Source organism: Nicotiana tabacum, chromosome 19 (assembly GCF_000715075.1).
Source record: "Nicotiana tabacum cultivar K326 chromosome 19, ASM71507v2, whole genome shotgun sequence".
In the NCBI taxonomy this organism is placed as follows: domain Eukaryota; kingdom Viridiplantae; phylum Streptophyta; class Magnoliopsida; order Solanales; family Solanaceae; genus Nicotiana; species Nicotiana tabacum.
The window spans coordinates 119,818,836-119,846,458 of record NC_134098.1 but is presented as its reverse complement, the minus strand read 5'-3'; positions in this window follow the sequence as shown (position 1 = coordinate 119,846,458).

The window sequence follows — 27,623 nt, the reverse complement described above, 5'->3', positions numbered from 1 at the left end:
AGTCATGAGCAAGTCTAGTAGAGTCTTACGGATCGGTACAGAGACATCTGTACTTATCTTCGAGAGGCTACAAGGCTATTAGGAGCACTCCCCTTCTTGATTCCTCATCGTGCGATTTGATTCTTTTGAGGCTTATGCTTTTATTTCCTACCTACTCAATCTTATGCGACGTAAAGTGCTTGTTGTCCCTTGGGAATCGAGGAGTTGTAGTGGTACTGCAGAAATGGTGCTGGGTGTTTTCCCTGCGTATTCAGGCAGACTATTATCGTCTACTTGTGGAAGGGTGTCCTGTCGTTTCAATTTGGTGAGGCTATGCACAGATTGTTATGATGTTCATGCATTGTTATCGCACGATGTTGGTGTAATAGTAGAGTGCTTGTTTATGTGACGAGGCAGTGAATGACTTGAAAGGAGGATTTCTCAGCACATGATTTAGAGGTTCAACGTTTAATTCCAGTAAAGGAAAGGCAATCGGACTATGGATGTTCAGGTTTTGGTTGATGGAGTAACGAGATTTGGTATTTTCGAGCGTGGTGGAATTTTCATATGTGATGTGGTGTCGTTGTCCTTGTTTGAATGTATTAAGGTTCTCCGGTGTTATAGTCTTCTTTGATTTGCCTTCGGGACAAGGTGTTGTGAAATGGTGCATGAGAAGCAGTTGTCAGAGATGGCGGTGTGTAGCAGTTTCAGAATCGAATATGTGTTTCTAATGCCGATGGCTCGAGAAATATGGTCTTCGAGGAAGCTTAGAGTTGGTAGCAATTTATTAGTTCAGGTTCTACAGAGATGGGTTTTGATATGAGGCAGTATTTGGGAAGCGAAGATGAGGAACGACATGGTGGGAGGTGTCTCACAGTGGTTAAATTACTAGTAGGCCAAGTATGAAAAGGGGAGGCGAGAAGTTGCTTAAAGGAGATGGTCTGACCGAAGTGGGAGTGGAAGAGTAGGTATAGATTCTGTGGTAGGATAGCCACCTGCTTTGAGAAAGTTTACGCTGATTTGGGAATCGTGACGGAAGGTGATTTGGTCTACAGATTTTATTTGCGAAGGTGGTTACTGTACTGAAGAAGATTGAATACGGCATAAAGGAGTTTTCTTGAAATGAAGTGGGGTGTGAAAACGTGATTATCGTTTTGGATGTAACATGACTTTGAGTTTGGAATGTATTGTCGGACTTTCAGTTGATGTCAATGAGGAATGAACAGACTTATACAGCTGGTGGATGATCAGGGGCTCAGGAGGGTTTACTGATTTCGTAGTAGTGGTACCTAGTGCAGCGTCGTTGGAAGATGTCGGTATGGAATTCCACAGGTGGGTCATCTCCTGTGAGTAGGTTAGCGGTTGCATGATTTTGATGAAGTTTCTATGAAGAGTTCTACTTACTACACGATTCTGGCTGATAATTCGAAATGTTCATGAAAAGTTTAACAAGAGACTACGAGGAATCTTTGTGGGTTCTACATTATGTGATGGTAGCTTAAAGCTAAGTGGGGGAGCCCACCGTCTACGATTGGATCGCGTGGTTGTCTGCTAGTACAACTTCTGGTTATCGGTGCATTGGTGGATTATTTATGACTAAGAAAATAAAACATTAGGGGTAATTCGAGCAAAGAATATGATGAATGTGTGCTATATTTTGCCTTATCGAGTCATGAGCAGATTTTGGGGAGACTCAGAGTTTATGCTTCTAGTAGATGTGATGTACAAGAAAAAAAAATTTATCTAGTTATTTTTTTGGGAGAGATCATGTGCTGACTCTCAACAATGGTTCTAATGGGTTTGTTGCATGGCTGCAGACCGGGACTTTTACAGCAAAGTGTGAATAATACTTGGGGAATTTTCTATGTTATTATCGGGTCTGCGGGGCAATATTGGAAAAATGGGAGAAATAGTTTCGGATTCTCAGAAGGTCTTTCAGAATGGGTGTACCAGTTGGAAATGCTATTTTGCACATGAGGAGGGTATGCGGTGGTACATGGGTATTGAGACGATGTTGTCTCGTGAAGTTGGTCACTCGGGTGGAGTGTTGTTGAGTTTCCTTATTTGTTTTAATGGAACTATTATTATTTCTAAGGAAGGTCAAGAGTAAATCGAGGAAGTTGGGTTGGGTGGTAATGGTTTAAATCAACATGATTGAAGCAATGATCAGTTCCTTCGGCGTGTTAGTGTTATATAAGTGATTTATGGAGGTACGTGCAGGTTTGACAACCACCGTAATTTGCTTGATTTGGGAAGGTATTTGATTCTAATGGCCTTCTTATGTGTAAAAATATTCCGGAAGAGTTATGATGGTTTAGACCACGACTCGAGGTTTTTATTCTCTGCGGTTACGAGAATTCAGTTGTGTTTTGCAATGGTTCTTCTGAAATAAGTTGAGTGAAAGGGATTCTAGCCAATGAAGTGTTTATTCTACTAGTAGTGCAGGGGTTATGAGGGATTTTGGTACTCTCGCGTAGCGGCGCGGTAGGTGCAGTGAGCAGCATGGGAATTGGAAGTTGAGGATCAAGGTTGCGATTCGATGTTGACAATATTGTCATGATCTCGGATTAGTAAGGAAGATTTCAGATGATCAGAGTAAGATGGCATTTTCTTTAGTGTCACCTGAGAATAGTGTCCTGTGTAAGATGCTTTGTGTATTGATTTGCGGACTCGTGGTTGGCTTTACAGAATTTGTACTTTTGTTGGTATGGAGGTGTAGACCTTGCTACCTAGTGTGGAAGGTCGTGGGGGTGTATACCATGGGAAAATTGTATAAGTGTGACCTATTAGCCACTTGATTGCTAGAGATTGAAACCAAAGTATGGAGATTCTGGTTGTGAGCATTGGAAGTTTGTTCCGGATTGAGACGACTTGATTAATCGCACATGCGTTGTTGTGTCGTGTAGCTTATGGTATTATATGAGTAGGATAGCTCTCAAGATGCAGGTCATTTATTGCACCTTAGCCGTTCTTGGGTTTTGTAGCGCACGTCGCTATCTATCTCCCCAAGGTGGTATTTTTGCACTTGGTATGCTTGTAGTCGATATTCGATATTTCGTAGGTATAAGAATTATGGATTGATGTGCATTTCCTTATTTATTGTTATGTGCGGATCGGGAGACACGCTGCCATGGGTACGTTGTTTGGATCGGGTTGCACGCCATAACGGTATCATGTGTGGATAGGATTGCACACCGCAACAGTGAGATGTTGAGTACGGTCCCCTATATCTACTTCTATGTATTTTGTTGTTCTAATTCTCCGAGAAGGGTTCATAGCATCCGTTGGATCATTTATTCGTTACGCGGGCTGGGTAGTTCTTTTTCAGAGTTTGTTTTATTTTCTTTATGTATCACATTCGAGTTTGTAACATATTGGCGCATTATTGGCGTCATATGAGATTTTTGGTAGTGTTTGAGATAGCTTATTGCCTGAGAAGCTCGTACTGGGCGAGACGAGGTTATTGGACCTGGGTGCAGTGCGATCAGAGTTATATAAGGTATATTAAAGAGCATATATCGTTATTCAGTTCAGAATGAGGTAATGGTCTTTGTCGGGAGGAGAGATTCTATGATTTGTTATTTTGGTAGGTGGTAATTAGTTCTACACATCTTTTCCGTCGTGGAAGTATTGCGAGAGTTATAACAGGGCTTATATGCTCCATGAGGTGTATTGCAGGCACTAGATTTGTGAAATTTTCAGTTATTGTGGTCGGAGTATGTTGCTATGGGCAACCGACTTAAGTGGTGCATGGTGTGATTTTAGCATAGGTGCATGATCATGTCTTGGTACATTGTGTGGTGATTGATACCGGATTCTTATGTTAGAATCGGGTCTTGTAGAGAAATATGGAGGTTGGAATTTGGTTCTAAGGCTTATTGACTAAATAGAAAGGGGGGATCTTCAGTCTGACTCGAGCTAATGTGTTCAACGGGTTTGTGGTGGCACGGGTAGGTGCACGAGGTGTTAAACAGTAATTTTGGACAACTTTGGAACAGTTCGTAGCACGTTCGAGGACAAACATATGTTTAAGTGAGGGAGAATATAACGACCCGATCAAACATTTTGAGCTCTAGCGAATCGTTCGGCGGTTTGAGGCCTTGAATAGCTTCACTTCAAGTATTATAAATTGTACGTCTGGTCGGAATTGAACTTTAGGAAGTTCGGAGTTGATTTGGAAAATAAATTCTAATTTCGGAAGCTTTAAGTTGGAAGAAATGGCTACGGTTTGACTTTTGAGTAAATGGCCTCGGAATCAGATTTTAAGGTTTCGATAGGTTCATATGATGATTTTGGACTTTAGCATATGTTCGGGTTGAGTATCGGATCACACTGGAGCAATTCTACGCTTATTATGGAAAGTTGGCTTTTTTGAAAGTTTTAGAATCTCATAAGTTTGGTTTGAAGTGGATTTTTATGTTATCAATGTCCGTTTGGAGTTCCGAGCCTTGGAATAGGTTCATATCATGATTTGGGACTTGCACATAAAGTTTGGCATCATGCCGGGATGTTTAAGTGTAATTCGGGCCCGTTCGGCGAAATTTGAAGGTTGGAAGTTGAAAGAAAGTATTTGGCCATCGATTTATAATTTTGATGTTATTTGACGTGATTCGAGGTTTCGACTAAATCTGTATCGTGTTGTGGGATGTGTTGGTATGTTAGGACGGGGTCCCGGGGGCCTCGGGTATGAAACAAATTGAAATTTGAAATTGAGGCAATGCTAGGATTTTGACTCCTGGTGTTTTTGCACCTGCGCAGGAAGGACCGCAGGTGCGGTGCCGCAGGAGCGGGGAAGTGGCTCGCAGAAGCGACCGGGGCAGGACTGGACTGGGGTCGCAGACTGGGGTCGCAAGTGTGTTCGCGAAAGTGGAATTAAGCCGCAGAAGCAGTCCTGGGCGCGCTGGGCAGTGGCCGCAGGTCCGAGCCTTTTTCCGCATCTGCGATGGCACAGATGAGGCTTCCTGGAGCGCAGAAGCGGAGTGGAGCGCAAGAGCGAGGGGGATTTGCACACATGCGATGTCGCAAGAGCGGGACCTTGTCCGCGGGTGCGAAGGAGCGGCCTCCAGTGTTTTCCGTAGAAGCGGACTTGGTGCCGCAGAAGCGACGCCGCAGAAGCGGCCTTTGGCTTTGCAGATGTGAAGGTCACCTGGGAAGAATGTATAAGTTAGCCAAATCGGGGTTTGGCTCATTTCACCTCTTTTCTCTCATTGGAGCCAGCCTTGGGGGCGATTTTGGAGTGCCATTTTTGTCATCCTTCATGAGGTAAGTAATTCCCACATATTGTGAGGTAAATACATGATTTATATGTGGATTGGACATGGAAATTAGTAGAAATTTGGGATTTTGGTAGAAAACCTAGAAATTGGTATTTTTGGATTTTTACCACGAAGTTGGTCATGGAATTGGAAATAAATCATATATTTGGGTTCGTAATGTTATGGGTAAAGTTTATCTTCGAGAAATTTTGGAATCCAGGCATGTGGGCCTGAGGGTTGACTTTATCGACTTTTCGAGCGGAGTTAGGAATTGTTTAAATTTATTAATTATGGGTATCAGAGTATATTTTGATTGGTTTGAACATTGTTTGACTAGTTTTGGATTTACGGGCATCGGTTTGAGGTCTTAGAGAGACTTTTGAGCCGGTTATGAAACTTCAGAGCGAGGTAAGTCTCATGTCTAACTCTGTGAGGGGGAAAATACCCCTAGGTGATATATTTGATATGTGCTACTTGTTGTAGGGGCTACGTACGCACGAGGTGACGAGAATCCGTACGTAGCTAGATTCATGTTATTGTCCGGGTAGACTTCAGTTCACATCATGCTATAATTGTACTATAGGGGTTATCTTTGCTCGTTCAATTCCTTTATTTCGTATTACGACTTGAGATTAGACTTATGTAGAGTGATAGACTTGCTATTGTAGAGATTTGATGGGCTTCATGTTTAGCCGCGGAATAATTGTACTCTCCTAACAAATTTCTCCCACGTTGTGCGTTTTCATCAAAAAGCTTCCTTAAATTTCATAACTCACACGTTTATTCATGAGTGGGGTCAATGAACCATTAAAGCTTCTTATTCTAATGGGATCGGGCCGTTCACCTCTACAGTATAATAGTTACATCTATCATTTATGTCGTTCGACCCTAGGCAGTGCGCACATTATGATGGGATCGGGCCGTTCGCCTCGACAGGATTATGTATCACACTCTCATAGGAGCAGACCGTTCTCCTCGGCAATAAAATAGATGTATCTATGGTTCGCGTTGTTCAACCCTCAGCAGTGCACATATTATGATGGGATCGGGCCGTACGCCTTGGCATTTCTATAAAATACTCTTATGAAATCGTGCATAATAATTGACAAGAAGCTAGTATATATCTGAGTTTTCCTAATTCGAATTGTGACGACCTATCTGATGAGGTCCATTATATATATACTCTGATTGAGGAGGTAACTACTAGCTGAGAGCTTGGGTTTATTGTTGAGAGGAGAATTTTACCACGTATTTATATAGTTGTTCACTGCCTCGCATCTGTATACTTCTACTGTATCTGTCTTATTGGACCACTAGTAAGTGTCGATGTCTATCCCTCGTCACTACTTCTCTGGGGTTAGGCTAGATACTTACTGGGTACACATTGATTTACGTACTCATGCTACACTTACTGCACTTATTGTGCAGGTACACATATGTCTGGTGGTCTTTGGGGCGCAACGACACGGCTATTGCGGGGACTTTACCGGGAGCAGCATTCCATGTTATGATCCGCAACCTACAGAGTCTCCATTAGAGTTATATATATTCTCATATCTAATTTGTATTCGAGACAGATGTTGTATTTTATTATATTCCCTAGTTGATACTCATGCACTTGTGACACCGAGTTTTGGGGGATCCTTCGGGTTGTTCATTATTATAGTTCGTGTAAATATTATCATTACCCTATAAATTCTATTTCATACTATTTAATTAATGAAAATTATGATTTCAAAATACTAAAATGAGTAATTAAGTTGATCAATCACCGTTGTCTTGCCTGACGGCGGTGTTAGGCCCCATCACCACTTTTGGTAGATTTTGGGTCGTGACAGAGTTGTTGAAGCGGCAAACAAGAATATCTATAAGATTCTCAGGAAGATGATCCAAGGGTCCAGGCAATGGAATGAAAAGTTGCCTATATGGAACGGAAGCTTTAATACCGGCGGACGTCAAAATTTCCTCTCTCTGAATCATTGTGGAACTAGAGATTGAAGACATCGATTGGGTAAATATTAGAACAACTAATTATGATTGATGAAAAATGGCTAGCAGTAGTGTTTTGGCCAATTATACCAGCAAAGAATGGCACGCTCTTATAACAAGAAAGTGCGCCCAAGGCACCTTGAGGTAGGCCAGCTTGTTTTGAAATGCATCTTTCCGCACCAAGTAAAAGCTAAAGGAAAATTCTCCCTAAACTGGCAAGGACCCTACATCATCAAGAATATGTTACCAAAAGGGCCTTTCACTTGGTAGATGAAGAAGGACGAGTAGCAGACATGACTATTAACGCAGATGCAGTCAAAAGATATTATATTTGATATATACCCATTGCGGAACTTTAACGCATGCTTTTATCAGATCGAATGATGAAGGCTATCATTGCTCACTATCCCAAATAGGTGTCACCCTCTTGTTAACCCTTTGGAACCATATTTGTCTTCTTTGTTTTTCTTCCTTTTGGAACCCGTGTACTTGTAAAAGCAAAAACGAAAAAAAAATAACAAATCCTCTGAGTCAATGAACTATGTTCGACCTGATTCCAAAAGGATACGTAGGCAGTGTTACCCTGGGTTTAGTCCCATCACAACAAAAAATCCATATCCTCTATACTCCAAAATTGGGGCATAAATTTGTTTTATTTTGTGGTAATTCTATAAAAAAGTTCCAAAAGTTGTAATTTAGTTCAAGGTTCTTTTCACCTTTTCCCGTTAATACCTTCTGATCAATATTTGAAGAATGCTAAAGTCACCATGCCAAGGGTGTTGGACAACCTGTCGCATGCAGTATCTTAGTCAAGGGCGGCGGAAAAAAATGAGAGAGTTTTATCGGTGAAAACCCGTATGGGCACAATAAGGCGACAATGAGCAGAGAAATGAGAGAGTCGTATTGGTAAAAACTTATAAAGGCACTATAATGCGACGATGAGTAGAGAAATGAGAGAGGTCAATTAGCGAAACCACAAAGGGTGCTACTGGCCACACGAGGGTATCTGATACTGCGGCATGAGCACAACCAAGAACTCAATTTCAAGATGAACATTTGCAACATGTTTTGAGAATTAGACAGCTCAGACGGAACATACATCCATTCAAAAATACATGACATGATTCATTGAAGTCGGGCACATACCTCTAGATATGTATCCCTATTCCTCTCCTCGAAAGGGACACCTTTTTTTAGACATAATTCATTTTTCTCTTTCAATTGTTGTTATGTTTTTTCCCATAATTTTTCTTTGAGTCCTTTCGGTCTAATCATGCATCAAAAGCGAAGCAAAGAAATAGATACAAAGCTGGCTACAGTTCCCCCGTAATACCGAGCACAATTTGGGGCATATGCGGCATTGACGATGGCATGAATCCATCTGTGATCTCTTTTGATAAGGCGGACAAAGTGTTTCAAAAAAACTGAAAATGTTGCCTAAGCAAGACTTTCTTCATGGGAAAAGTTGATAAGCACTATGGACACAAACTAGTACTGGGTGCAAGACAACTAAGTTTGATTTTAAAGGAAGTTTGCCTTGCCTTAGGGACAAGGTTTAGCGGTACCATGGACATCCGGATATGAAACAGCCAGGGGCAACGTCAGAAATCCAGGGCCTCCAGAAAGCGATACAGAATATGCGAGCTTCTCGGTACCACGATATATTGATGAGCACTTGAATTCAAACTACTCAGGGGATCAAAGACGTAAACCGACCACCACTTTGAAAACTCACAATGTTTCTTTGTTTGAAGTAGGAAAAAATCAATGCAGAATGGCGATTCTCAAAGGACGAATATCACTAAAGGTAAATTGCTCAAAATCTCCATTTTTTTAATTTTAGCATGCATCACTACTAGGGGTGTTCATGATTCGGTTTGGGTTAGTTTTTCTCTAAAAAGAAACCAAATCAAGTAAGTCGTTTTTCAAATATTTGAACCAAACCAAACCAATTAAGTCGGTTTTTTATCGATTCGATTTTTGTCGGATTTTGTCGGTTTTTTCTGTTATTTATCAGGTTTGTTCTTAAATATGAGATATACACTACCAAATGCATATTCCAGCGACTACATTTTCAACGTAACACTATCAATTCAATTGCTCTTTGAAAAATCTATCATTTACCAAGATATATTGATGAAAATTGAATCAAATAGTGATGAAAAGTACTCAATTAAAAATCGATTATTTTTAACATGAAATAAATTCTTTTACTTAGCAAAATAAAACTACCAATCAAACTAGAATGTAAAGGCAAATAATTAGATTATTATAATAGCAAAGAACTAGACTGAAAATACAAATGATTAATATGTACCATAAACTTTTAGAAACTTTATATAATACACACACACACACACACACACACACACACACACACACACACACACATATATATATATATATATATATATATATATATATATATATATATATATATAGGTGTAATAATAAATTTAAATAGTTACTTTTATAGTCGGTTTGGTTCGTTTTTGATTAAAACCAGATTAAAACAAAAACCAAACCAAATTTGATCGGTTTTTAAAATTCAATACCAAAACCAAACCAAACCAAACATAAAAAGTATCGATTTTTTCGGTCGGTTTGGTTCGATTTTTCAAATTTTTATGAACACCCCTAATCACTATTGTTCATACCTCCTGTTTTCGTAGCTTAACCCAAGTAGAACCCTTTTCGCTTAGGGGATCTAACTCATATTTCCAGGTAGCAGTACTCTTCGTTCAGGCTGTTTTACGTAGCTTAACCCAGGTAGAACCTTTTTTCACCTAAGGGGATCTAGCTCATGTTTCCGAGGTGGAAGTAATCATCGCTCAGGCTGATCCAACTTATGTTTCCAGGTAGAAGTACTATTCGCTCACGTTGTTTTACATAGCTTAACCCAGGTAGAACATTTTCGCCTAGAGGGATCCAACTCATATTTTTGGGTAGAAGTACTCTTCGCTCAAGCTGTTTTACGTAGCTTAACCCAGGTAGAATCTTTTTGCTTAGGGGATTTCCTAGTAGAAGTAATATTCGCTCAGGCTATTTTACGTAGCTTAACCCAGGTAGAACCTTTTTTCTAGGGGGATCCAGCTCATGTTTTTCGGGTAGAAGTACTCTTCGCTTAGGTTGTCTTACGTAGCTTAACCCAGATAGAACCATTTCGTCTAGGGGGATCCAGCTCATATTTCCGGGTAGATGTACTTTTCTCTCAGGCTATTTTACGTAGCTTAACCCAGGTACAACCTTTTCGCCTAGGGGGATCCAGCTCCTGTTTCCGGGACTCTTCGCTCAAGCTGTTTTACGTAGCTTCACCCAGGTAGAACCTTTTCACCTAGGGGGATCCAACTCATATTTTCGGGTAGAAGTACTCTTCGCTCAGGATGTTTTACGTAGTTTAACCCAGGTAGAACTTTTTCGGCTAGGAGAATCCAGCTCATATTTCTGGGTAGAAGTAGTCTTCGCTCAGGATATAATTACGTAGCTCAACTCAGGTAGAACCTTTTTCACCTAGATGGATTCAACACTTTATCAGTAATACAGGGTACCAACCCCTGGTTACTTTCCTCCTCAGTAATATAGGGTACCAACCCCTGGTTATATTTTTTCAGTAATACAGGATACAAACCCCTAGTTGCATTCCTCTCAGTAATACAGAGTACCAACTCCTGGTTACATTCCTTTCAGTAATATAGGGTACCAACCCCTGGTTACATTCCTTTCAGCGATACAGAGTACCAACCCCTAGTTACATTCCTCTTTAGTGATACAAGGCGCCAACCCCTGGTTATATTTTTCCTTCAATAATACAAGGTGCCATCCCATAGTCACGTTTCTTTTCAGTAATACAGGTACCCAACCCTGGTTACATTTCTTTTTGGTAACATAGGGTACTAGCCTGTGGTTGCATATCCTCACATAGCTAGTTTATATTGTTGTATTTTTCTTCCTTTCAATAAGTTATATAGTTTATAGCTTTCTCTAATAACTCATAAAAGTTTTCTAGTCGAAACTGGGGCAGAAATATTTTATTCATTTTGTTCGTGTTTGATGGCTTTGAAGGCCCCGCCGTAAAGCATAGGTGATGATTAAAGCTTGCAATTTCAATTTCTCATAAGAAGAAAGAAGTCTTTCGATCACAAGATAGTTGGAGTTAGCTTTGATAATGTGTCAGCAACCTAGCTTCTCAATCTGATCCGGAAAGCATGCAACTGAGATTGAGTCATAATCTTTTCTTGAAAGGGCGTCAAGATCCAATCTAAGGTCAACTCAAGCGAACAGGTTAAGAATCAAGATTTTACTCCAGAAGACACATAAATAGGAATTTGTAACTCTTAGCTTGCAAATATATGTAGTTATCTTCTCTTTTTCTTTTGATGTAAGTAGCAAGTAACACTAGCAGCAACAACAACAATAGCAATCTTACCAATAAATTTTCAGAACTACACTGACCTGATTCCTTTATAGCCGAGGCTATGTAGGCAATCTCGGAAGAAAGGTTCGGTCACCTTTTAAAAAAAAACTACTTTCATTAGAGTGATATGTGGGCAAAGTTAGTCATGGCATTCACTATCTTTGCATGAAAATTCTTCATGTTCTCGAGCAAAGAGGGGCAGCTTTAAATGCCTATATTTTGACCACATTTTTGTCTTATGATTTTGTGTTTTAGATTAATTATCGTGTGTGTAATAATAGAATTGTGAAGAATTGGGGTAATTAGTTTTGGAAAAAATACACAGGTGAGCACCTTTTAAAATAATTAAGAAAATAATACTACTCTTTATTTATTCCATAAATGGCAGATAAAGCTTATGAACATAATGAATGAGCACAATTAGAACGCATCAATTAAGGGATATTTGTCTTTTCACACTCTCTCTCCTATTTTAAACTAGGGATTCATTTATATTCTCATATTTTTCATTACATTTCTCTCTCTTCTTTAACCGTTACACTTAATTTATTCACTTAATCATTATGAAACTAATGCTACATATTCAATTATTCATTATATATATTTAGTATAACTTTTTAGAGGGATTTTGTGTATAATATTGTATTAATATAGGGAAAAAGGTAATATACATGGTATAACTCAATTATATTATATTTTTATTGAAGTATAATATTATATATTCCTGGTATAATTTATTTTTAGTGGTATAATAATGTATTAATATACATAGTTAAATTTAATATATGGTATAATTGTATTAAGGTATTATATAACATATACCTGGTATAATTTCTTTTTTAGAAATGCCATGTATATACATATTAATGTAATAATATACCTTCTATGACATTTTTAATGAGTAAGTCCTCCTCTTTTTGGTTGAATAATGTTTATACAACATAGTCAATATAGATAAAGAGGAAAAGTACCTATTTTATCATTGGGGCAGATAATGTTTTGAGTTAAAATTAGGAAAGGAATGCTTGGAATGAAATTATCCTGAAATAGTTACCGTTACTGGAGACGTCTTTCTCGGGAGATAATTTAGGACATAAATGTTAAAGATTCTTTTCTTAACGTGATTATAGGTCAGCATTTTATGATTTTAGTAAGGAATGACATTAATTAGTTGCTACTTTTGTCAATTAGGTATTGCTGCTTTCATTAATATTTCTTGAAATTTGCCTACTTATGTTTTTGCCCATTAGTTTTTGTTTCATCAATTGGGCCAAAATCATGCAAAACTAGAGGCCCAATTCGGCCAACCCGGTCCAAAAATGGCCGGCCAAGACTTAGTTCAAAACGGCGTAGTTTCAGGATAAAACTACGTCATTTCATTAAGTGAGACAACATCAAATCCCAGCCCTTCATCTCTCCCTAATCCAATGGTCCACAATCAATCTCCTAACTAAGTATTTAAGACTTAGAAATGCTGAAATTTTACCCTCATTTCCCCCATAATTCTTTTCTACTTCCTCTCTCTTCTCTCTCTCTTTCTCCCTAGCTGCGGCCCCTTCGCCGTCGCCAGAAATCGCCCATCGGCGGCTGTTGTTACCCAATTTTTCCCTCATATTTCTAAAAATTAAAATAAAATTATATATATATATATATATATATATATATATATATATATATATATATATATATATATATATATATATATATATATATATATATAACACCTTCAAAATAGTATATTTGCATCATAAATCTAGTTTATGAACCTATACAACTATTTTTCATAATTTTCCATAATTTTAAAGGCTTTAAAATAATTTCTTTCTGCATTCTTTATTGTATAAGTATCCAATAATTAACTTTCAAATTATTTTTATGATGATTTAATCATCCAAACTCATCATTTACACCAATATGTATGTTTGTAAATATTTTAATGTATTTGTTATAATTACATTTACATTGTTTGGCTAATTGCACATTATTTTGCAATAATAATCTATATTCATATATAATTACATTATTTATGCCAAAATAGCTTTTATATTTAAATAATAGCCTAATTTTAACCTATTTTTCGGACCTAAAACTACCAACCTCAGCCCAATTACCCCATACACCAGCCCAATTATCCTATACACTATCCCAATTACCCAAATCCAAAACAAATCCCATTTATTTTATAACCCAACCGGTAACCCATTTACACGACCAACCTAGCTCCCTCCTATCAACGGCCCCTAACAAACTAACTACTTTTAATTACCCCCTTTTCACCCAAAACCCTAACCCATTTGCCTCTTCACTCGCCGCCCTTGAACTCTCTCAAACTCCCCCTCTCTCTCTGTCAAACCCTAGCCGCCGTAACCCTAATCTTCTCCGATTCCGGCTCAAACATGGAATCAATCCATGATATACTTACCTATTTTGTAATACTCTATCATTATATGCATGTTTTTGTCATCACTTAGTTCTTGCCCTATTTTTGGCAAGAACTACCTCTCAAGAACGGGGCCGATTCACTTTGATTCTATGAAAATTTGGACTATCTTCTGTCTCTATACATGATATATTGAACGGTCCTTGTATTTTTGTTCGGATTCAAGGCGTCAGTCTCAACTAGTGTTTGAGATTTTCCCTTATTCTTTATTGATTTCTGATTGATACTCGTCCCTTTCTTATGTTTGACTTATATTTTCCTTATTTCTGTTTAACCCACCGTGTTTCCCTTATTTTTTACTTTATTTTACCTTAAATCTGACTCTAATTGATCTTTGTATGATATTTTCCTTATTCTCTGTTGTATCCCCTTATTCTAAGTATTATTTGCATGATTATATTCTCTCATTCTCTGTTAAGTTACTAAACTCCCTTGTTTTAAGTATCATTTGCCCTAAAATATTGATTCTAATTGATTATGTGTTTCATATTTACCGTGTTTCCTATTTTAGGTATGAAATATGCTACTATATAAACCCCTCTCATAAAACCCCTCAACAAGGGATTGGAACCTCTGAATCCTTACTTTGTTCTCACAACTCCTTTCTCTTACTCGCTCACTGGCACACTCAAACGCTCTCTAAATTGTTTAACAACCTCCTCCGATGCAAGCACTGCTCGGAACCTCTGAATTATGTGTTTGGCAAGAACTACCTCTCAAGAACGGGCTGATTGACTTTGATTCTATGAACATCTGGACGATCTTCTGTCTTTATACATGTTATATTGAACGGTCCTTGTATTTTTGGTCCGATTCAAGGCTTCAGTCTCAACTAGGGTTTGAGATTTTCCCTTATTCTTTACTGATTTCTGATTGATACTCTTCCCTTTCTTGTGTTTGACTGATATTTTCCTTATTTCTGTTTAACCCACCGTGTTTCCCTTATTTGTTACTTTATTTCGCCCTAAATCTGACTCTAATTGATCTTTGTATGATATTTTCCTTATTCTCTGTTGTATCCCCTTATTTTAAGTGTTATTTGCATGATTATGTCTCTCATTCTCTGTTAATTTACAGAACTCCCTTGTTTTACGTATCATTTGCCCTAAAAAATTGATTCTAATTGATTGTGTGTTTAATATTTACTGTGTTTCTTGTTTTATGTATGAAATATGCTACTATATAAACCCTTCTCATAAAACCCCTCAACAAGGGATTGGAACCTCTGAATCCTTACTTTGTTCTCACAACTCCTTTCTCTTACTCACTCACTGGCACACTCAAACGCTCTCTAAATTGTTTAACAACCTCCTCCGATTCAAGCACTGCTCGGAGCCCATTCTCGAGGCTCTTGTGAACTCTGAAGCATCGGGGATTTGGGGTTTTTGCTACTACACTCTGCACTCTTTTAATTCTGCTACTGGTTAGTGTTTAAACCTTCATAATGTTTAATTTCGTTCCTTTTTTCTGCACATGAATCTGAACTTTGGTTCAATTGTGATGGTGTTCATCATTGATATCATTCTGTGTTAATTGATGCCTGAAAATAGTCTATTGTTCATGTCATGCTTCACCATAATCTACACCATGTGATCTCTTATCTCCTAGAATTAGTTCTATACCCATGTAGCATCTTAACATGTTAATTTGGACTTCAGTATTGTGGTTGTATGCTGTTTTGCATGTAATGCTTAGATTATGCCCTAGCTCTATGAGAACCGCTTTACTTGAATGAACTGTCAATCAATCATGTGTATATTGGAGTGTTTTAAGACATGTTCAAACTCGTTTCATGTTGTCCTGGATTTCTAACTCTATTTTTAAGACTCTTGTGATAACATGTTTCCTAGTATGTCTTGGTCTATCTATTGTTCTCTCCATTCTGTGGTTATCAACATGTGCATCCCTATATTGTGTTCAAGTGTTGCTTAATGTGGCATTAGGTTAGACTAAGTTTAATTTAGACCCTCGGATGTCCACTAGTGCAACCTATGTATGCTTGCAAACCTGTCTCTTCTCCTAGTTCATATGATGTTTGTTTATGTGATACTCTGTTATGTGTACCTTGCTGAACGTACGGGCTTGCTTGACTATTTGTACTGTGTGTTCAGTTTAGTGATATCTATCTACCCTCCTTACTTGTTACTTTGACATTCTAAATTCCTATTCTTAGCCGGCTGAAAATCAAGGCTATCTAGGCTCTGTTGTTGGCCTTCCTAGTGTGAGCACTGCTCGAGGTCCAATTGAGATCCTTGTGAACTCTGACACACTAGGGTTAGGCTATAGTCATTCTTAAAATTCTAAAAAATACTATCCCTAATACCCTACCTCCCTATTATGTATTGTGTTGATTCCAAGTGATGCAATATTTGGTGTTGTGGCTCACTAAAGGGGTCTGAACTCCCCTATGGACCTGTGATCGTGTGGCATGCTAGGCCGAAAATGTTGAAGGCCCCGCAAGGTTGGGTATTTAGTTGTTTATTTATGCCTGCTAGAGACCTGCTATAGGCCTATCTATTGCCATGTAATATTACTATTTTACTTGTTAATCTGGGCATTTAATAATACTTTGTATAAACAATTGGGGTGTTAGTAAAAAGGGAATGGGTCGAATTCTATATCTACATGCCATGGGTAGGTAACATGCCTATAGGACTTGACAATGTGTTTGCTATATGTGTTGTTTGATTGCAGGAGCCCTATAGAAATTATGATACTAGGAGAAGCACACACACGCCCTACTTGTTTACTATTCAGATGTTATGTCTACTGTTGCGTGGTTATAGACAGCATACCCATATGAAATGAGCACTTTGCATCATTACTCAGTTATTCACTAAAAAGCATGCCTATAGGATGTATAATATCTGCTTTGTCGACTTAGAAACCATGCCTATAGAAAATCACACACTTCAATTAACTTTCCTAATATCTGCACATTATTCAAAAGTATGATCGTTTGACTAAATATTTTACCTGCTCTTATGTCGGTTTATGTCCGATTATTAAATATCATTCCTATAGGGAATGAATGCTAATAACAACCCTTTCAATCTGCACCACACTCAATAGATATCATGCCTGTAGGATTTTAATTACTTAAGTTCGCTATTGCATCATACTGTCCATCTAGAAAGCATTCCTATATGAGTTAAATATGTGAGAATCAGTCCCAATCGCCAGTCTCTAGAAATCATGCTTATAGGACATCACTACTCACTCTTGAAACACGGTTATCCATGCGATTATTAGGAAGCATAAGTAATTTTGAGCATTTCCAATATGTTTTATTGTCCCTTCTGCGTAAGTCACCTAGAGATCATGTCTATAGGTTTAATAACTTATAACCTGTAGTCTCAATAATCAGCGTGTAATACCAAATACTCCTAAACTGTATAGTCGCTTAGAAATCATGTCTATAGGTTACATACCCCCCCTCCCCATAATCTGCAAATCAGTTAACTTGGGACAGTATCACCACATATACGATATTGAATTCAGCATCACCTAGAATCCATGCATATAGGACTCTAAGTCTCAAATTCTGAAACTATGAATTGCTTAAATTGCCCGCGTGCATTTGTTTGTTTGTGTGTGGAGGCTAACTTGAGCCCTTTATTGCCTTTATATGAATTCCAACTTGTTTTTATATGTCGCCTAGTTTTATCATTTTTGAGCAGCCTAAGTAAAGTCTAGAACTACCCAAATAGAGGCCAAATCCTCCTGGATCGTAGGCATAGGACATGTAGTGCACGCATAGGGTACGAGTTATAACTGAACTTGTATGCTTTAGGTAACAACTTAAAGATAGTAATCGGGTAGCAGGAGATGATAGTTTGTGACCGCTGAATAATACAAGTAACACCCCATCTGAAGGGAGTTACGAAGTATTATTTATGTTGCACCGGGTGATCCTTTAGGCTAAAAAACTTAGGACCCCCCCCCCCTCCTTCATATACTTGTTTTCCTACTATAATCGAAAATAGTTGTACCCTCTGTTCAAAAAATCCATTTATAATAAACTTCTTAAATTTTTGTGCTCTCTCTTCGTTTATTTGATTACATAGACTAATTCATATAATTCGAGTTCGGTCGGGACCCACAGTTGTTGACCTCGAAGAGTGCCTAACACCTTCTCCTTGAGGTAATTTGATCCCTTATCCGATCTTTGGTGACGCAACCGGTTAATCCAGAGTTATTTGCAAATAGGTGCCCTAACGCACCTTAATCCGTTAGGTGGCGACTCTCTCTTTTAACACCCTTCCTTTAAAAGTTTTGTCACGTGTCGAAATCCGATTTCGTGAGAAAGAATGGGGCGCGACAGCATGGCGACTCTGCTGGGGAATATATTTTAGGCTCTTACCATTGCGAACTTGGTCTATATGAATTAGTCTCTCTCGATAAGCGTGTCTTTACTATTTTGCCAATACTTGAACATCCTGCTCCCATTCTCTCTTTATTGCTACATGCACACCCTCTTCTCTATTTCCCCTTTATCTAAACTCATATGCAACTCTTCACTTAATCTGGTTACAATATGCATCCCACTGGCTCCAACTTTTTAAATTTTGTTATATCATGACTTTCCCAATCCTTACCTCTTTATTGCTTCATTACAATTTTTTTTTATATTATACGAACTAACTTCTTCCCTATTTTTCTTTCTTTTCTGTCCTTACATTTATTAAATACTGCATTTATTGCTTTTATCATGCAAAATACTTGAAAACGTGTTGTTTTATTTTTGCATAAAGCCTGCTCTATATCATATTCCACTCGTGCACAATTAATACCATAGCGGCACTTGATGAGTGTCCGCGCTCTTCCTATATTACCCTTTTTAAATTTGGAAAGGCTTATTTGCAGTAAAACTAGTCGATCAGCGATGCAATCGACGGTTCCATGCCTTTCCCTATCAAGTTGTCCACTTGAGGGTACCGGTCTAGACTCTTCTAGAAACCCCCACTCTAATATTAACTGTGCATGCATAATGTCTAAACCAAGTATGGGTTAGAACGCTATCCGCATAATAACCCCCTAAGGCAAGCCTTGTCTAAAGACCATTGGGGTTTCCATAATCCCAATGGTCACGATCAAGATATGTGCATTATTTGGAGAAAACGTGCCAATATGCTAATCATTAATTCGTAAATAGTCGGATCCGGAGGGGGAAAGGGCTAACTTTATCTGTTTTGCAGAAATGAGGCACGAAGTCCCCAGGTTCGGCATGGTTCGAAGTATCCCACCTTTGTTGCTAGATTGGTTGGAAAATATCTCGCCAAGCGACAAAAACCATGTGAAAAGAGTTCTCGGGAATTTACTTTCTTTGCTAGACATTCAGCCAAACAATGTACTGATTGAGGCTGCTGCTATGTTCCAGGATGAGAAGAGGGTTGTTTTCCATTTCGGTGACATAGAAATGACTCTCCTTCTATAGGAAATAGGAGGCTTTGCTGGGCTTCCCTAGGACAACCCTAGTCTGTTGGTACCGAAAAATCACACTTCTCGAGATTTCTAAAAATGATAGGTTTTAGAAGGAATGATGAGCTAGTCTGCCTGAAAAAGTCTTACATACCCTTCTACTTCCTTTACGAGCGTTATGGGCACAACAAGTCCTACCGTCTTTATCGTGATGAATTTGCTATCACCTCTCTGGGTTGGACTCATCGCCGGGTTTTGTGTTCATTATCTATTTTCTGGGGATGCTAGTATTCCCAATACAAGGAGAAAGGATTCACACTCGCTTAGCTATGGTTACTAAGACCCTAATTGAAGGAATTGAGGGACAGACTTACACTATTGTCCCAATGATCGTAGCGGATATATATCGAGCCTTGGACCGTTGCAAGAAAGGATATAGGCATTTTGAGGGTTGCAATCTGTTACTGCAAATAAGGTTGTTGGAACATCTTTAAAGGGGACAATACCCTCAAGAATTTCCGCGGTGACCATGGAATGAACACCTAGCTTTTCACCATCCGAAAAGAATGACTTTTATCCCGTATTGGTTTGCACAACTAGGAAACGACATGGGACGGGTACACTTCTTTAGCAGTTTGACTGACAACAAGGTCCATTGGATGTTCGAGTGGTTCCCTACTAGTGAATTCATCATCAGGTCAAGAGATGTTCCTCATCTAGTGCTAATCGGATTAAGGGGTATCTATCCTTATGCTCCTATCAGAGTCATGAGGCAAGCTGGGAGAAAACAGGTTATACCACGAGTTTCCAAAATGGTTCATTACAAAGAATATTTCCAAGGGAATGTCATTCCATTCAAGTACGCGGCACAACACATGTGGCATCAAAAGATTATTGTGGAAAAAGATACCATCGAGCAAGACTGGTATCATGCCGGCCATGTGTACTTCTACACATCATGGTTGGTTGATGACATAGCAGGAGAGGTCAAGCTAGGGGTTGATTTGAGGAATATGGTCATAGACGACGATGTTGAAGCGCAAGTCAAATACAGGAGGTTGCACAAAAGGGTCTTTGAATCTGAGTCCAGGCATTGGGAACAGCATAAAGTGGACATGGAACCAATCAATGAATAGAGGGGAATCACTACTAAATCAACAAAAAGGTTGGAATATTTGGAGCAGGGTTTTATGGAACTTGAGGGAAAGATGAGGAAAAGGGTCTCGAATTGTCAGAACGCAGAGGACAATGAAGAAGGACATCTAGCAAAGGCATATCTGCTATTGGACATGTGCGACCTGGGGAATCTGATTGACGGGGCTAAGAAGGCCAAGCTTAGAGAAGGTCCCTCTAGGACCAAGTAGATTAGGGGTGATATTTTCTAGATTCGTTTTAGAATTTGATTATAGTAAGGCAAATGCCACTAGTGACTCTTTATAATTATTGTGGTTTTATTAGAGATTTGGTCTATTTATCATATTAATGAAATGATGTAGTTATCGGCATTGAGTTTTCTCCAAAGCTATATGTCGCTAGGCCTACCTCGGGCACGATGAGGTCCCCAAATTAGGACACGAATTCTGCAATACATTTTTAAATATCGTAAATATCCTCTTAATACTCTTTACTGACTTGTTTACCTTTTGTTTTTCTTCTTTTCTTTGTTTATCCCATCCCCTAAGGTTGGTTTGTGCATACTAGCATCATCGGCATATCATACCAGATCTAGAGGTCCTCCACCTCCTCCTCCTCCAAGTGATCCTAAGAACAAAGGAAAGGCTAAGATGGATGATCTGAGCGGTATCAGGAAAGACAACGCTACACATGCAGAGAATGTTGAGACTTCGGATGGTCGGAGTACTCCGGCACAGAACGACTTGGTTTTGCGATTAGAGCAAAAGATACTGGAGTTACAAGGGGAACTTGAGCAGGTCCGTAACTTGGCAAACCTTTCCCTTACCCTGAATGTTCCCGACATTAACCAATAAAACGCCCAAAACTCAACACCTCCTCAAAACACACAAAACCAGCACTCGCAAAATCCTCCCGCACCTCGTCAATACGCCACGCCTCCCTAAAATCCTAATCCTGCACAAGCACCAACTCCTCCACAACATCATTATCATTCGACACGATACCCACAAACTACTACATACCACACTCCTCAGAATGCACCACAGCCTACTCCTGACCCGTAAAACTCAACCAATGACCACCATTACGCACATATTCCCGGAGTCCACCAAAGCAATCCCATTTATTTGGAAACCTTACCGCACACCCCACAACAGACCCTATACATACACGAATCCGCCGTGAAGGACCTGCTCATCACAAACATAGCAGATAAACTCAAGAAACTTACCGGCAGGGTTCAAAATATTGAATGGGGCAAAGGCGTTGAGGGTTTGAATTATGAAGATTTGTGTATTCAGCCGGACGTATAACTGCCATAGGGTAATAAACCTCCCAAATTCGAAATGTTCGATGGAACTGGTAATCCGAAAGTGCACTTGAGAACGTATTGTGACAAGCTTGTAGGAGTTGGCAGGGATGAAAGAATCTGCATGAAGTTGTTCATGAGAAGCCTCATTGGAGATGCCCTGTCTTGGTACATCAGTCAGAACCCAAAGAAATGGGTCAATTAGGTAAGCATGGCATTAGATTTCATGGATCGGTTCAGGTTTAACACAGAAAATGCACCAGACATTTTCTACATTCAAAATCTCAAGAAGAAGCCAACGGAAACTTTCCGCGAGTATGCTACTCGGTGGAGGTCTGAAGATCAAAAGTGAGGCCAGCACTGGAAGAAGAACAGATGAATAAGTTCTTCTTCAGAGCCCAGGACCTGCAATACTACGAAAGATTGATGGTTATTGAAAACCATAAATTTTCTGATATCATCAAGTTGGGAGATAGAATAGAAGAAGGGATCAAAAGTGGAATGGTGACAAATTTTGAACCACTCCAAGCCACAAATAAGGCCCTGCAGTCAGAAGGTATCTCCAAGAAGAAAGAAGTTGGTGCAGTAATGGTAGCCCAAGGTCTGAAGTCTCCACTCACATACCAAACACCTCCACCCACATGTCAGCCTTCACCTCCCAGATATCGACAACCTGCCACCACTAACCATACCTATAGCACCCAACCCACATACTATCACTCACCACCAGCCCGCCAAAACTACCAAAAACCTAGATCAAATTTTGACCGCAGACCACCTAGATAATACACCCCAATTGCTGAACCTATAGACCAACTGTACGAGAGACTGAAGGTTGCCGGTTATATCACTCCCATTCCCGCTGTCACCATGGAAAATTCCTATCAATGAGTCAATCCAAATAAGACATGTGCCTATCACTCAAGCATGAAAGGTTATACTATTGATGAGTGTCGTACTTTGAAGGATAAGATTCAGAAATTAATCGATACCAAAGTCATACAGGCAATGGAGGTTGCGCCCAATGACCGTAACAATCCTCTCCCGGATTATAGGGGCGGAGGGGTAAACATGATAGAGACCGATGAAGAATGGGACTCAAAGGGGTCAATTGAACTCATTCGTGAAGGGGATAATCCTGAAACATCTCCAGTCACTCTCATGGTACAAACTCAGGCACCAATTGAAGTTGAAGTAGCTGCACCAACTTCATTTGAGGTTGAAGTAACAACACCCTTCACCGTGATGGTAGCACCTACACCATCTTATAAGTCTAATGTTATACCATGGATTATGTTGTAGAAGCAAGAAGGAAAGGAAAGGGGGAAATGGAAGAAACTGGTGCAGCACAAGGTATGACCAGAATTGGTAGGGTTTACACGCCCGAGCATTTGTTGGGAACAAGTAAAGAAGCCGCTTCCAGGCATACCATCATTGAAATCGGCCCGGATGATCTTTGGAGAAAGGTGCAAGCAAGGGAGTATTCTGTGGTTGATCATTTGAACAAAACCCCTGCTCACATATCCATTCTATCACTACTGCAGAACTCTGAGGCACACAGGAATGCGTTGATGAAAGTGTTGAATGAGGCTTATGTACCCAACAACATTACCAGTGGAGAGATGGCCAATATGATAGGACAAGTGTTGGAACGCCACAAGATCACTTTTCATGAAGACGAGCTACCACCAGAAGGACTATGTCACAACAAGGCACTACATATCACAGTGAAGATTGAGGATAACTTCATTGCCAAAGTCCTGATAGATGAGGGTTAGAGTCTTAACATATATCCATTAACTACTCTAAAAAGATTTGCTAAAGTCCTGGACGAGATACGAGCAGGAAGTATGAATGTGAAAGCATTTGATGGGTCTCAAAGGTCCATAATTGGGGAAACCAACCTCAACCTACAGATGGGCCCAACTTGGTTTGATGTTGAGTTTCAAGTGTTGGACATATCTGCTACCTACAACCTATTATTTGGACGACCTTGGATTCATGTCGTTGGGGCCGTAGCTTCTACTCTATATCAGGTCATAAAGTTCGAGTGGAACCATCAGGAAGTTATCATCCATGGGGACGGAAGTAGTCCCATTTACACCAGTCAAACTGTTCCGGTCATCGAGAATAGAAGGAAGTTGGGTGGACAAACATACCATCGCATTGAGCGTGTTAACGCGATTGAGAAGGACAAATGGTGGAGTAGAAAAATAGAAATCATATTGGCATGGATAGGGTATGAACCTGGCAAAGGTCTCGGTAAGAATCTCTAGGGGATCACCAAACCAATACAGCACGGCACAACTTTTGGGCTTGGGTATGAATACACCTGGCACGAGTATCAGAATTGGTCGCCACCATGGCGTGGTCCTTATTACCTTCTACAGAAATCGGTACCACATTTGAGCCAGTCATTTCATAAAGCTGACAGGGTGTGGGAGTCCGAAGAAGATGAAGTTCTAGTCGGAATAAGGGATCTGTTTTTGGATGATGAAGACATGGATTGCAGTGCGATAGTTGAGGAGGAGGAGGAGGAAGGTCTCATTATTCAGACCGTGGAGAAGGGAGATATTCTGAAGAACTAGACTGCTGCACCATCAAGGGCCCATCGAGTTCCTGGGTAGCCTGGCAATTAGCATCATTTATTTTAAAGGCAATTTTTATGAGCATTTAAGACATTTTCAGTATTTTGTTTTAAGCATGTTTTGTTTTGAAATAATTTCTCAGGTCATCAAGTCGTACATGTTTGGCGTTTTTCAACATTTATCTAAATGCATTGTTGTTTTTAGTATTTATTATTATTCTTTACGTTTTTTCTCTATTGCATTATTATTACCTATCTCGATGAACTTACGACTGTGACATGTAATGAGACAACACAACATAAGAATGATGATTCCGAGGATCTGGAAGAGGATATAATGCTCGAGGAAATTGTCAGAGAAGTGTAAAACTTTGAAAATAAGCCTAAGTCCAATTTGGATGAGACTGAAACAATTAATCTAGGATACTCCAAAACAGTCAAGGAAACACGTGTAAGCATTCACCTGTCACCATCAGAGAAAGAAGAATACACTCGTTTCCTGAAGGAATATAAGGATATCTTTACATGGTCCTATGATGATATGACCGGTTTGAGCATGTCCATAGTGGCTCACAAACTACCTACCAACCCAAAGTGTCCACCGATAAAGCAAAAGCTCAGAAAGTTCAAGCCAGATATGAGTTTGAAAATCAAAGAAGAAGTCACCAAGCAGATGAAAGCTAAGGTTCTCACAGTGGTTGAATATCCAACTTGGTTGACTAACATTGTGCTAGTTTCGAAGAAGGATGGGAAAGACAGAGTATGCGTCGATTATCGGGACCTAAACAAAGCAAGTCCCAATCCCGTTACCCAACATACACATACTGATTGACAACTGCGCCAAGCATGAATAGGATGCCAAAAAGACAGCTTCTATCATACCATGGGGGTGTACTGCTATAAAATGATGTCGTTTGGTCTGAAGAATGTTGGGGCCACTTATATGAGGGCCATGACAACTATTTTCCACGACATGATACACAAGGAGATAGACTTATATGTGGATGACGTCATCATCAAATCCAAGAAAAGTACAGATCACATAGCAAACTTGAGGAAATTCTTTGATCGGCTTCGGAGGTACAATTTGAAATTGAATCCCGCAAAATGTGCCTTTGGGGTCCCCACAGAAAAATTATTAGGATTCATCGTCAGCCGTCGAGGAATTGAGCTAGACCCATCAAAGATCAAGGCTATCCAGGATTTGCCACCTCCAAAGAACAAGAAAGACGTGATGAGCTTCTTGGGATGTCTTAATTACATTAGCCGCTTCATAGCACAATCAACCATGATCTGTAAGCCGATTTTTAAAATGTTAAAGAAGGATACCGCAACCAATTGGACTAAAGACTGCCAGAACGCTTTTGACAGAATCAAAGAATATTTGTCCACACCGCCAGTCCTGGTCCCGCCAGAACCTGGTAGACCACTGCTACTCAATCTCTCCGTATTAGATGGGGATTTTGGTTGTGTCTTGGGACAACACGATGAGACAGGAAGGAAAGAACAGACCATATACTATCTGAGTAAGAAGTTCACACCCTACGAAGCACGGTTTTCTTTGCTGGAACGCACCTGCTGTGCTTTGACCTGGATAGCCCAGAAACTGAGGCACTACTTCTGTGCCTATACCACATATCTCATATCAAGGATGGATCCTCTAAAGTACATCTTCCAGAAACCCATGCCTACAGGGAAGCTGGCAAAATAGCAGATATTGTTGAGTGAATTCGACATCGTCTATGTGACTCAAAAGGTGGTTAAGGGACAAGCATTAGCGGATTATCTTGCGTAAAATCTTGTAGGAGGAGAATACGAACCACTAAAAACGTATTTTCTTGATGAAGAAGTATCATTCGTAGGAGAAGATATCGCTGAAGCCTACGACGAGTGGAGAATGTTTTTCGATGGAGCCACAAACATCAAAGGAGTGGGTATTGGAGCCATTTTGGTGTCAGAAACAGGTCAACATTATCCGGTATCCGCAAAACTTAGATTTTTGTGCACCAATAATATGGCAGAATATGAGGCTTGCATATTGGGGCTCAATTTGGCCGTTGACATTAATATCCAGGAATTACTAGTAATTGGTGATTCAGATCTTCTGGTACATCAAGTGTAGGGAGAATGGGCTACAAAGAATACCAAGATATTACCATATATATGTCCTGTGCAAGAGATGATGATGAGGTTCACGAAGATAGATTTTATACATGTCCCGAGAATCCAGAATGAGTTCGCAGATGCATTGGCCACTTTGTCCTCCATGATATAGCATTCGGACAAGAATTTTATCGACCCCATTCCGGTAAGGATTCATAATCAGCCAGCTTGCTGCGCTAATGTTGAAGAATAAGCAGACGGGAATCCATGGTTACATGATATCAAGGAGTACTTGTCAAAAGGAGAGTACCCGGAGCATGCAAATCATACTAAAAAATGCACACTCCGAAGATTGTCCAACCATTTCTTCCAAAGTGGAGGAATTATGTATAGAAGGACTCCAGACTTAGGATTATTACGGTGTGTTGACACCAAGGAATCTTCCAAACTGCTCGAAGAGATACACTCTGGAACTTGCGGACCACACATGAATCGTTTCGTTTTAGCCAAGAAGATACTGTGGGCAGGTTATTTTTGGATGACTATGGAAACACACTGCATCAGGTATGTCCATAAATGTCATCAGTGCCAAATACACGCACATATGATACGGGTGCTGCCAAATAAACTCAATGCAATGAGTGCACCTTGGACTTTTGCCACTTGGGGAATGGACGTCATTGGACCAATCGAGCCCGCCACTTCAAATGGGCACAGGTTCATTTTAGTAGCCATAGACTACTTCACAAAATAGGTTGAAGCTGCATCCTACAAAGCTGTAACCAAGAAAGTCATCACAGATTTTGTCAGAGATCGTATTGTTTGCCGATTCAGGGTTCTAGAGTCCATCATCACCGACAATGCCGCCAATCTCAACATTGACCTAATGAAAGCTATGTGCGAGACCTTCAAAATCAAGCACAAGAATTCCACAGCATACTGGCCTCAAATGAATTGAGCCGTGGAGGCCGCAAACAAGAATATCAAGAAAA